This window comes from Anguilla anguilla, chromosome 1 (assembly GCF_013347855.1).
Source record: "Anguilla anguilla isolate fAngAng1 chromosome 1, fAngAng1.pri, whole genome shotgun sequence".
Lineage (NCBI taxonomy): Eukaryota > Metazoa > Chordata > Actinopteri > Anguilliformes > Anguillidae > Anguilla > Anguilla anguilla.
This window is the reverse complement of record NC_049201.1, coordinates 9,651,668-9,664,049: the sequence shown is the minus strand read 5'-3', so window position 1 is coordinate 9,664,049 and position 12,382 is coordinate 9,651,668.

The following is a 12,382-nucleotide window of genomic DNA, read 5'->3' as shown; positions in this document are numbered from 1 at the left end:
GGAACCCAGCTGATACCCACAATGCACCCCTTTTAGCACTCCTCTTCCCTATCTGTGGCTGTACCTGCCAAGGATACAGTCCTGCTCTACTCTCCATACTGTCATCACTGTAACAGTACTGTACTCCACACACTCCCCCTCAAACACAAGAGTGTCACTTCCATTACGGTCCAGTAAAAATGGGGTCCGGCCAAAAAAAAAAAAAAAAAGGCTGTCAGATAACCGCTTGTTGATAAAGTGCACAAATAGCGCGTAATGTTGTTGAATGAGTCATGGCTGCCATCTCTGCGTCTAAATCCAGCCTGTGCTCTGATAACAGGCTCTCACTCTCGCGGCTCTGGCCGCGGCCCGGTCCGAGGGCCGTGGAACGCGGCCTCCTGGCCCGCCTCTCCGCGCGCGGGCCCGGATGAGTCAGCCCGTCCCAGAGCCCAAATGTTTATTCCTGGTGTCAGCGCAACATCGCGCATCCACTCCGCCGACCGGGCCCAGCAGGGCTCTCTCTCTCTCTCTCTCTCTCTCTCTCTCTCTCTCTCTCTCTCTCGCTCTCTCTCTCTCTCTCTCTCTCTCTCTCTCTCTCTCTCGCTCTCTCGCTCTCTCGCTCTCTCGCTCTCTCGCTCTCTCTCTCTCTCTCTCTCTCTCTCTCTCTCTCTCGTCCCTTTGACCCGCAGCACGCGGCGTCTGGTCTGATGGCCCCAAGCTCTCTCCTGTTTATACAGCACATCGGATCCAACGTCGAGATCCGTCTCTTTCTGTTCATCCCATCTGCCCTCTTCTGCACATCCGTGTAGGGATCAGACCTCCTTCCTTTCTTTCTCTTCCCTTCGTTTTTTTTTTTTTTTTTAAGCTCAGGGCTTGAGATAGAGAGGCACAGAAGCTCCCAGAAGCGGACCAGGAATGTGGATTTTGTCTCTTCTCTCTCGTCCAACATGAATCATGTTGATTTGATGAAATTCAGCCCGAGCCAGTGTAAGCAAAGATGTGATGAGAAACACCAAAAGCTGTCAAACTGCTGAAGCCCGGTCAAAACCACAGCTGTGTATAACATTTAACTCACTAATTTTGAGTCATCTCTCTCTCTCTCACACACACACACACACACAACCCTTTGTCCCTGTAACTTCTCAAAAGAAAAACGTAAGTGCCACATACATATCCTTTTTTTTCATCTTTTAATTCACAAAGCATCCAAATGTTCTTGGTAAAGACTCTCTCTCTCTCTCTCTTTCTTTCTCTCTCCCATCCCTCCCTCCCTCCCTCCCTCTCTCCATTCCCCCATCCCCAGACAGAATTGATACCAGCCCGTTCCTGTAAGAGTTACTGTACCCGGGCCCTTAATGCTCTCCAGACGTCCTGACTTCCTAATGACTCGCTGCGCTCCGAGCCATTCCGGGCACAGCTGTGGCCAGCAGCCACCCTCACACACATGGCAACCAGTCAGGGAGGATGACCTCCCCTGTCCTCCTCTTTCCCTCCGCCGCTCCTTCCCCCCTAGACCTGGGGCTGGGGGGCAGGGGGGGGGGAGTACGTAGCCACCTGTTATGACACACTAGCCAGACGAACAAGTCACACGTTAACTCATGTAGTGTCATAGCAGAAAGGAAATGTGAGGACTGTGACTTGGGAAAAACCCGGCCGCTACCACCTACCCAACATGCACACCCTTCCCCCACACCAGAGCGAAAATGCCCTTATATATCTGAGTAACATTCCTCTCCTGCAGCCATGTCTGGTCTTCATTAAGCCTTTATTTCTTTGGGTTTTTTGCCCCCCACCCCCACCCCCCCTTTTTTAGTTGCTTCGCTTTTCAGGTTCCCGCTAACGTTAGGACACATTACGGTACGCGAAGAGCCACGCGGGCTCGTTAAACCAATCCTGGAGTAAACAGCCTATCCATCTCCGAGATTGGTCGGGACGCCGCAGGATGGATTTTACATTTGGGCAATTACTCAACGACCCCCCTCCGCCATCTTCCCCACCCCTAAAGAGAGAAAAGAGAGAGAGAGAGAGAAAAAAAGACCAAATCCACCGCAACCTGACAGAGCTCACTAGCACCTGGGACCTCATCCTGGTCCTGCAGGCACATTTAAGCAGAGCTGTCTGTGCTGCCATGGCGATCGTCTTGTTTGTTTGGTCTGCTTTTACATTTTTACCATTGGCCGGATTGCTTAATTGGCAGTTTGTGTTGGGTTTTTTTTTTTAATCCTTCTTCACTGGCCCCATCTGAAATATTCATGGATGGTGAAAAACAAACTGCAAAGTGTTCCTGAGAAGGCCATTAAATATAACATCCTGTCCTAATGTCCCCCTGAGCTTCAGTACAGGTGTCCAAAGAACTTTTAAGATGCATAAGGCGCTTGCCAACAGGTTGTGAAGCAATCAGTGTCGAAGATGTCACTACAAAGGGGGGGCGAGTTATTGAGAAGAAAAGGCCTTATGAAAATAATTTGACAGCAGATCACACAAAACGGAGCAAGGGAAAAGATCGTTTTCCTTTCCAAGTATAAATACATACCCAGTAGCGTGAATTAACCATCTGTCAAAGAGTTACTGTCAAACACTTTAAGTCTTCTACTATATGAATCATGCTTTTCAGACCTTATGAAATCATTTTCTCCCACAAGTTTAGTTAAATAGGATAAATGCTACTTTCTGGTGATAGATAAGGACTGCTGGGTTAGGTTCAATAGTAAGATAGGAAGTGTGTGTGTGTGTGTGTATGTGCGCGTGTTGGAGGATTCGAATAACAGATGAAACACAAGAGCAGTTTAAATACGATAGATGTGAAATCGGGTGCTTATGTGAACACCATTTTAGAGGTATGATGTAATATAATTTAATCTGATCCCTCTACAAATTCATACAGCCAGAAGCCTAAACAGGCATGGATGTATAAATCTGTCAAACATAAAAGGTAATGCAGAGTTTGTGCTGATGGGTCATTCCACATAATGAATTTTTATTATTCATCAACTTATATTTCCTCCCATTTTCTAAACCGCATACTCCTGCTGGAGCCTCTCCCAGTATGCAGTGGGTGAGAGGCAGGAATACACCCTGGACAGGTTGCCAATCCATCACAAGGCATCAACCTATATTTCTCTACTTTATTTGTTGTACCCTTGTTCAGGGATTCTTCCTCACAGTATTGTCAAGAATGTTGAAAAGCAATTAAAAAGTGAATTGTAAATAATATTCTAAAAAAAGGTATTTTATCTTGACAGCTCCATATAAATTATCTATACCTACTCATACTGCCAAGTTCTAAAAGTGTTTCTGAGCTTCATCTCCTACTGTCCATGGTTTTTGCAACCTGATCTTTCCCTGAAAAATGACAAAAAAACGCACTCTTTCCTCTGGGACTGAAAAACAAAAGTCTAAAAATCCTTAACAAGAAAAAAAAAAAAAGCAAAAATAAAACACTACACAATTTCATTTTAATGAGTTTGACATTTCTCAGAAGGCTGCCTGCTTTGTGACATTGTTCTGAAGTCAGTTTCCCTACCCATAAAGACTGAATTAGAAACACTGCAAATCTGTAACAGATTTACAAGAGGAAACTACATAGCCGGTTTCCTAATGCTCTCTGCAATCCCAAAAAGTCAGCATCTTCTGAAACTCACCATATTTATACACAAGGAGCAGTTTCTGTTTAATCTTCAAGTTCACAGAATGGGCAGGAAAGTCAACGGCTAATATTCCCAGACCTCCCTTTTTTTTTTTTTTTGCATTATCGTCTACACTGCAGATGCTTTCTTTAAATTACAATTTCCAATTACATTTCAATACTTATTTAAAAGCCAAACAAAACCCTGCATCAAACGAGTAGAATATATTTAAATGCAGAATCAAATCATACATTTCAGCTTTCAGAAAATCTATCAGTTATTTTGGCCAGAGGAGGATGGACCTCCCCACTGAGATCTGGTTCCTTCCCAGGATTCTTCCTGCATGTCTTCCAGGGATTTTTTCCTAGCCACTGTTGCCTCTGGCTCGCTCTTGTTGGGGGGTTAGGCCAGGGTGAACTGTGAAGCGTATGGAGACAAATCTCCATGTGTGCGTATTTCAGCATCTCAAAGCTCTCCAGACAAATAGAAATGGTGCGGAATGACCAGGAGATCAGGTCAGATGGTGACTCCAGGATTTGGTATCTGAGCATACGCCATCATGTTGTGAGTGAAAATTGCTGCAGTTCTGTGTTCAGTTATGGCTCAATCTGAGTTTAAATAGAGCACCGTCCACTAATGTCCTGTTTTACTTTTCACTCATCCAATCATTGGCTTTCTTGTAATGTGGCTAAGCAGTTCCTTGCCATGTCTTTTTTTATTATTCCACCTGTGTACCCAGCAACATTCTTGCACATTACGGTGGATGTTAGTGGATCCCCCACATTGTGTTACATTCTGTTCAGAATGAGGTTTAAGTCCATACAGACTTACGATCCAAAGTCACGCTCTCATGCTCTCAAATCTGATCTCCAGCATGATATTAATAGGCCAAGTGATCCTGTTTATCTTTCACTGGTTAGCCTTTTGTTATTACAAATCTCAATCTGGTTCAGACCTCGCGTTTTATGACACGGATTGTGTTTTTCTTCCCTTGTTTTCCTTTCCTTTGTAAAACAGAACAGCAGTCCCACTGCCCCCCCCCCCCCTCTCTCTCTCTCTCACAGAGAATTCCAGCTGCAGGTGTCTAAAGCCTGGGTCCAGCCTCCAGCATACAGAAAACACCCTTTTTATTTTTTGAAAGGGACGCTGTTGTTCTTGGCACAACGCCGACGTCCATTACCAGCTTTATTAAAATCTACTGCGCTTCTTAATTATGCGACCGGTTGCAGGCCAGCCTCCCACACCCATGGGGCGAGATACTCCTACCAAAGCGCTCCAGGCTGCTCTTCTGGTGCAGGGCTATGCCTTTGGACGTCTGACACACGCTGAGAACCTTGCTTCATAGCCATTATGCACTGGCCAATCACAGCTGTTCTTTTACACACCCAACACGGTGGTTTGTATTTCACTTGATTAAGTATAAACTCACTGTACGCATGTTGCTCGGTGTGGAATATTGAGTTTAGGCCCTTTGTGCCGCTGCCAACACCCACCATATGTGCATCTCTGCTCGTTAACATAAACATTGCAACGACAAAAAACCTGGATGCTTAGGGAGTGCTGTGGTAAATGTTTGGGGTCATATGTATTATTTGGTTTTAAAAAAAAGGAGAGTTAAATGGTTGTTGGTTTATTACTGTGAAGTGTCAATGATGCATTCTCAAAACCATGCAGTCTGGCTCAAATGAACTTGAATATTTTGATTTATATTCGTTGACACGCCTCAAACAAGATCTGAACAAAAACAACAGTATCATAACTGAACGGGCCAACACGATGTCAGCCTGAGGTAATCTGCACTTAAAAGTCCGTCAACACCCCCCACCCCCACCCCCACCCCGCCCCCCAGGTGTAACTGACCCTGAGTGAAGGCTGGCCAGTGAAGTCAGATACTGTGGCATGTGATCTTCCACCAGCAGAGGGTGCCACACATTAAATGCCCTGCAACTGGCCCTGGCATTTCCCTTTCCCTAATTAATCTTCAGTTGCTTTAAAAAAGAAACAACCTTTCATAGCTAAGTGTAATGTAATAACCAAATGTCCTTGCAACCACCAGCCCTCATTTCATAATGTTTCTCTTGAGGAACTTGGAAGCCTTAGTGCATTTTTTTTTCTCTCGTTAATTTGGCATCTCCGATCCCACCCGAATTTGGAATGTTGCAAATTTTGAACAAGCGTGCTCATATATACCCCCCGCTGCCGGCTCGGGAGAGTGAAGACAACTCGCGGTTCTCCTCGGAAACACGCTGTGCCAGCCGGCTGCTTCTATTCACAGCGCAGCCACAAGCAGCACGTGCGCAGAGCTGGGGGGTGAGGAGACCCAATCATACGCGTCTGCAAGAGAGCAAGCTACAGGGGTCGCTTGGGCCATCAACCCTGCCGTCCCCGCCGACTGAATCCCTCCCCCACCCCCCCCCCCCCCCCCCCGGGCGATGCGAAGCAAACGGTGCGGCCAGCCACAGCACGGGCCCGACTCGGTCCGCCTTCCTGCATTTTCGACAATCTCTGAGCAGCCGTTCGCCCAGTCCCAATAACAGAACACTAAAGACTTGGCAGCCCCCTCCCTCTCTGCTGCTCCCCCCCCCCCCCGCTGACAGCACAGCTGAAGAGCATGCTGGGGTGGGGCCCCTGCTCTTCGGCCAGATGTCTCTTAAGAGCCAGACTGGAGAGGTCCGAAAGTGCTGCGCGCGGGGATTTTTCTTATTATGATTATCATTTTTTTATGTTTTTCTCTCTGTGTTGAATTCCTGACATTTGTATCATATTTGGCCGCTTGGACACAAAAGCAAACACGTGTTTGCGGCCCTGGGGAGGGAGAGCCGGGCCAACCTGCCGGGGCTCCGTTTGAGGCCCGCGGGCCGGTGTTGATTTAAACCGCAGCTCCTCCAGCCACGACCCCCGCTGCCCCCCCGCTGCCCCCCTCCCGGCTCCACGCCCACACACACTGGCGCGCCTCGACCCCCCACCAATCCGCTCAAGCAAAACACACAACTCTTCCGAACCCGCTACGATACCCACTACCATACACCGCAAACACACCAAACACGTTGGTTCTGCAGCTAACCCAACACTGAGCAAACTCCCGCAGTAAATAACAATAATTATGGATAAATACACACTCTACCAAGGCCCCCATACAACCCAATCACCACACTCTATTGGACAAATGCTTTTTAGAATCTCAAGATCATACGCTTCAATCATGGTATATTTTTGAAAATCATTTTCACAACGGAGGTATGTAAGATTGGGTACTCATGTGCACACATGTACACACACACAAACACACAAACACACTACTGCATCCTCTCTCCTGCACTGTGCTCCTCCAGTGAATCTCGATGACACCTGGGTGCTCTGGTACAGCTCAGAGAGGGGAATAACCAGACCCTCCTCTGCCCCCCCGCCCACCCCACCCCACCCCAACCCACCCCAACCCAACCCCCACCCACCCACTCCCAGCTTCAATCGTGCTTGACACATCAAAGCCCCCCCGGTCCATAGAGACAGACAAGGGAGGACCCAGGGAATCATGGGAGACAAAGGAAGCGATTAACAGATAAAGATCAGTCTGAGATATGACATTTCATCCCAGGCAGATCCGGTGGACACGCTCCTTTCAGAGTCTGAGCGGGAGAAGAATACGGGGGGTGCTTGGGGGGGGGGGGGGGGGGGGGGGGGGGGGGCGGAGGAGGTCTCCCCCGGCCTCCTCCGGTCCCGGCCCTCCTGCCGCTCTCTGTCTGCAAACATGGGAAAAGGCTGAATGCGCTCCTACAAACAATCCCCATTAACCCGCGCACCACCCCCACCCCCACCCCTCCCGCCCGCTCGTCCCCGAAAACGGGAAGCACAAGGTGACACCACTTCAAAGGAGGGCAGAGCCGCAAGCCCCTCTCCTCGACTCCTGGGAGAGGTGCGCTCTGCGACTCTCTCAGAAGCCACCAAAACAAGAATCTTCTTCTTCGCTCTCTTTCTTTCTTCCCTCCTCCCCCCCTCCATGCTCTTTCATTTTTTTTAATTTTTTTAAAAAAATTTGTTCCCATGCTTTTTAATTCACAACGAGAGACATTTTTTGACGTGGTCTCCTGGACAAAAGAATCGGGGGGGGAAAGGAATGGTTCTATTGTGGCCTAATTGCCACAAGGTTGCGTTACAGATCTGGTTTCATGTCACTGCTTTCAAACTGTAGCCCCCGTGACTGTGAGCTCAGTCCACCTGCCCGCTCCTCTGACAGACAGACGGCAGCACATTAACATAGGGGGGCTCCATTCCCACAATAATGCGTTAATTCAGCAAAAGAATTTACACAATAAACGTTTCGCATTTGTACACGGTGTGGGCATAAAGTTGGAAGGCCTTGGTCCTCATTTTTTCCAGTATGGCAAAATGACATGCATTTAATTCTGTACTTGTTAATGAGTCAAATGCACGATAAACACCTAAATGTGTTGGGGTGAGAGGGAGGGCATACAGACTCCCTCCAGTATGCCCCCTTTACACAAGGCGTTTAAAATGCCTACAATTGTCCCAATTATTCCTTCTAGAACCCTGGGAATGAACCTAAAGCTGGGAGTGGGGGGGGGGGCACAGAGGGTGATTTGGCTGCTGGTGAAATTCCTCCTGTGGGGGGCGGGGGGGGGGGATGAGAGGCCGAGGGGGGGGGGGGCCCGGCGTGGAAGACGCACACCTGTTGGAGCGCTGCGAGGATGCTGGGCCTAAGTACAGGCCGGCGGGCAGGTGTAGGTCTGGGGCGGCTGGGAGGCGTCTTTTCATTAGCCTCCTCTAATGAAACCGCGCTGCCGTGACACAAGAAAAGGCCCCGCCGCTGCACCTCCCTGCCTCCCAGATTACCCCTCGCCTCACAACAAAAGGAGCTCTCCGGCCACTTAGCAACACCAGCACTTAGCGCCCGGCTCCACTGTGGAAGCAGCAGCAGCACTGCCCCGGTGGAAATTTCCATTATAGGTTGTTAGGCCTCGCGTAACTCTTTTTTAGCTTCCCCGCTGAGGCTGGCTAACCCAAAAGGCCCACCGTCTGCGCTATGGAATCTGTAGCGCTGATACTCACGTAGCCGGGACCAAGTTTTTTTTTTTTTACTATGGAGACACGGTGCGCTTTTTCATTACTCACCATTTCCCGTTTTTTCGTTGTCATACGGGAGGGTTTCGGTGCTCATTCTGTTCGTGTCTGGAAAACAACCAATTCCCGTTATTAGCTGTAACAATAAACCCTCGGCAATGGCTCCATTACATCAATCTGACAGCTGGATACTCAACAGGCTCCCCATTTGTTGGGACAGAATTAGCATTTTACCATCACTCACGGTGGACGCATTAGACCTGCCCACAGACTCCTGTAGTGTCTCGGATGGAGCCTGCGTGCAAAGAACTAAATTAACTCTCTGGAACAGAAGGATTGGTTTCTCTATTTAAATCCCAGTGTTATCCTTACACTCATATTAATGACAAACATAACTACCACTAAAGATCTCCAGCCAAGTACTGCAATATCGTTTCAACAGCACTTCGGAAACCTGCACAAGGCATTTTGGCAGGACTGGAACATCTACTATATTTAATTAATTGGTGAGGTTGCATGTACACAACACTTTTTTGACTGAATAAATTAAGCTACATAAAAGTTCTCAACTCTATTCTACAAGGTACTTCTTGAAAAAAACAAAACGAGCTATGCAAACGTTTCCCTACCTCTGTTACAGGCCTGGATGCTCATGAAAGAATGTCTGGAAACCTTGTCTGGAATATCTAGCATTTGATTAGACTGAATTGTGAAAGTTTTAAGTAACTGTAATTTATTTTACATCTTTTAATTACCATTTAATATGATGTTCAGTTGTTGAATCTTAAATATTTATGTACTTTACACTACTTATTTTCCTTCTTAATTTGCTGTGGTATTTCATGTGTACACTTGTAAAAGAGGCCACCTGCCCTCAATGTGTCTCCGAATTTTAAATAAAGTTTTTTAATGAATGCAAGACACGTATTCATACAAGTCTGGTAATGACTGGCAACTGATACAATGGAGAGAGGCACAAGATGGGGTGCCATTAAAACAAATCATAAAAATAGAAACATGTAGTTTCACACACTCTCTCTCTCGCGCTCTCATTGGTCTATTTTCCACCCTCTCAGAAACGAGGCCTTGGGTCATGCAGGGAACTTTCGCACCCCCTGCACACCAGAAAAGTCCCGGTGACAGGGCGTGGCATCGGTGACACTTTGACCGTGACCGGCTCACCTGTGTGAACCGAGGGGGGGGGGGGGGGGGGGACAACCTCCGGCGGCCGAATCGCGGGGGGCTGCGCCGCGGCGGCTGAATGCGCTCTGTAACCGCATCTGCGGGCATCACAATGGCGTGCCGAGGCTGACCCCGCGCTAGCGCCCGGGCTCTGATGACAACGCCGCCCCCGCCCCCCCCCCCCCCCATCTCTTCTCTAGGGTTACAGCGAGCGGAGCGCAACTTCGGCAGCGCCGGGCTGGTGCGGACAGGTCCCGGGCACCGTGTGGAAATTCGGAGGTGTCACTGATGAGCGGGAGAGCTGGGGAGGGGAGGTGGGGGGGGGGGGTGCGGGAGTGAGTGGGGGCGAGCAGGAGCCCGGGTGACCCCCTGCAGATGGGCAGCGGTGGGCTCTAACGTTACCCCCCCCGCCCCCCCCGGAGCCCCGGGAGCGTGTGTGAATGGCGCTCAGTGAGTGGTGGACAGAAGCGAGAGGCCCTGACCTCCGGCTGACTGACAGTGACTGTCAGCGCCCCGGACCCCGATAACGAGGGGTGCCGCGGCGCAGCCAGCGCGGGATGAAACGGGCCGGGGCCCGGGGCCCGGGGACCGCACAGGGAGACGCCCCCCTTCAACAACAGGGGCTTTTAAGCGCCCAATCTACCGTAGGAAGAGCGCCCTTTTTATCTGAAACGGCCGCTTTCAAACAAATCAAGTGACTTATTAAGTCGAGCCAAGCGCCAGGTGGACAAGGGCAGCCATTGAAGTACTCGGAGGGAGGGAGGAAGGGAGGCAGAGAGACAGACACAGGAAGAGAGGGAGGGAGGGAGGGAGAGAGAGAGAGAGAGAGAGAGAGAGAGAGAGAGAGAGAGAGAGAGAGAGAGAGCTAGTAAAGAAACAATTATACAGCTTCCATCAAATGTAGGATAACTGGATACTGTTATTTTCCTGACAGCTATAGCTAAATGGAACTGTTGTATGTTCCATGTTCCTCTATTACAAACACCGAACAACATTTACATTACAGAATAAGAATGGCTCTGTAGCACGTGCCTTCTTTTTATCAACTGTTTATTGCCTTAAAGCAACAGAAACTCCGAAGGACTGTAGTTCAGGGTCTGATGGAGAGGCAATGCCTACCTTGGTGGTCCCTCATAAGCCTGAAGAAAACTTTCAACACAGCCTTTAACTTTAAAAAAATATATACTGTTGTCATAATCACAATCAAATTAAAAATACTTTATACAGAAAAAAATATTCTGCTTTCAAAAAAGCAGCCAGTGGCTCACGTTACCCTGACACTTCAATAGCTACTTTTGTAAACATATGTCAACGTCCTTGATAAGCTTAAATCCTGACACAAACCCGAGGGGTAAAATGTTCAGCCTTAATTCGAGTTAGAACGAGTACAAAAGGGATCACATTTACTTTGGTGGTGTTAAATATACTTTACCAGAATTTAAAAGTGGGAATTTAACTCTGTGGTATGCCAAATGCTAATTTTGACCCTTTCATTTCCGAGCATAATCACAAACATAGCGACGCTAGAGTGCTCGGTGACGCGCACCCAACAGGACCAGGCCGATGAGGTCCTCTTTATTAGTCCTGAAAGAAGATTTTATTGTCAAGTAAACGCTTAACTTTAGGGTAGAATGTTTGAGTAAAAGCTTTTTGAAGAGTTCACTCCTACTTCATTCAGTCAATTAGTCGGGATGTCAAAAGATACAACGCGTAATGACTCACCAGTAATTGCGTGAGAACAACCACTCAAGGGAGACAGAAGGCATACTGCATCTGAATAAGAAAACGCTATCTGATTTCCATATGCGTTTCTATGCCAAGATAACAAAACATTTTGAAAACAAAAACACATCGATACCAATCTATAGCCTGCATTTCAATAGGTTAGTTTACCTGATTTTGAAATAGGCCTACCTACTTTAGAAATGCCCCCTGTTCGAAAGACCCCCGCCCCCCCACCAACACACACACACACACACACACGCACACTCCGTGAATGAACCCTTTCGAAATGTCGCAACAAGCCTCTTACAAAAACAGAGAACGAAGCCTAAAAGGGGGCCAATGCGAAAAGCTTACACGAAAATGTTATGACTCAAGCCGCTTTTCTCTCCGGGCGTTTTAATAAACGTGTGTCCTCTTTGTAGAGGGTAGGTGGGATAATGAGCAAGCAGACAATTACCATAACTCGCTGATGTTATCTAAATGCTGGGAGATCAGTTGAAATGTGTGTAATTGCACTGTCAAGTCGCTGAAAAGACCCCCCTCCCTCCCCGCCTTCAGCCACTTCAAAATGAAATTCTTTTCTTTTTTCCTCTCTCCGGCAAGGCTACGCCTGATATGCAGGCATCAAAGAGAAAGCCAACCGCCGCCACTTCCCCCGAGGCTGCGATAACTTTACCGAGGTGAGGTGAGCGGACTGCTTGCTTCAAAAAAAAGAAAAAGAAAAACTAACGATACAGACTGTCTTCAAACCGCAAAAAGGGCACATGCCATTGTTGACTTTTTAGCCTATC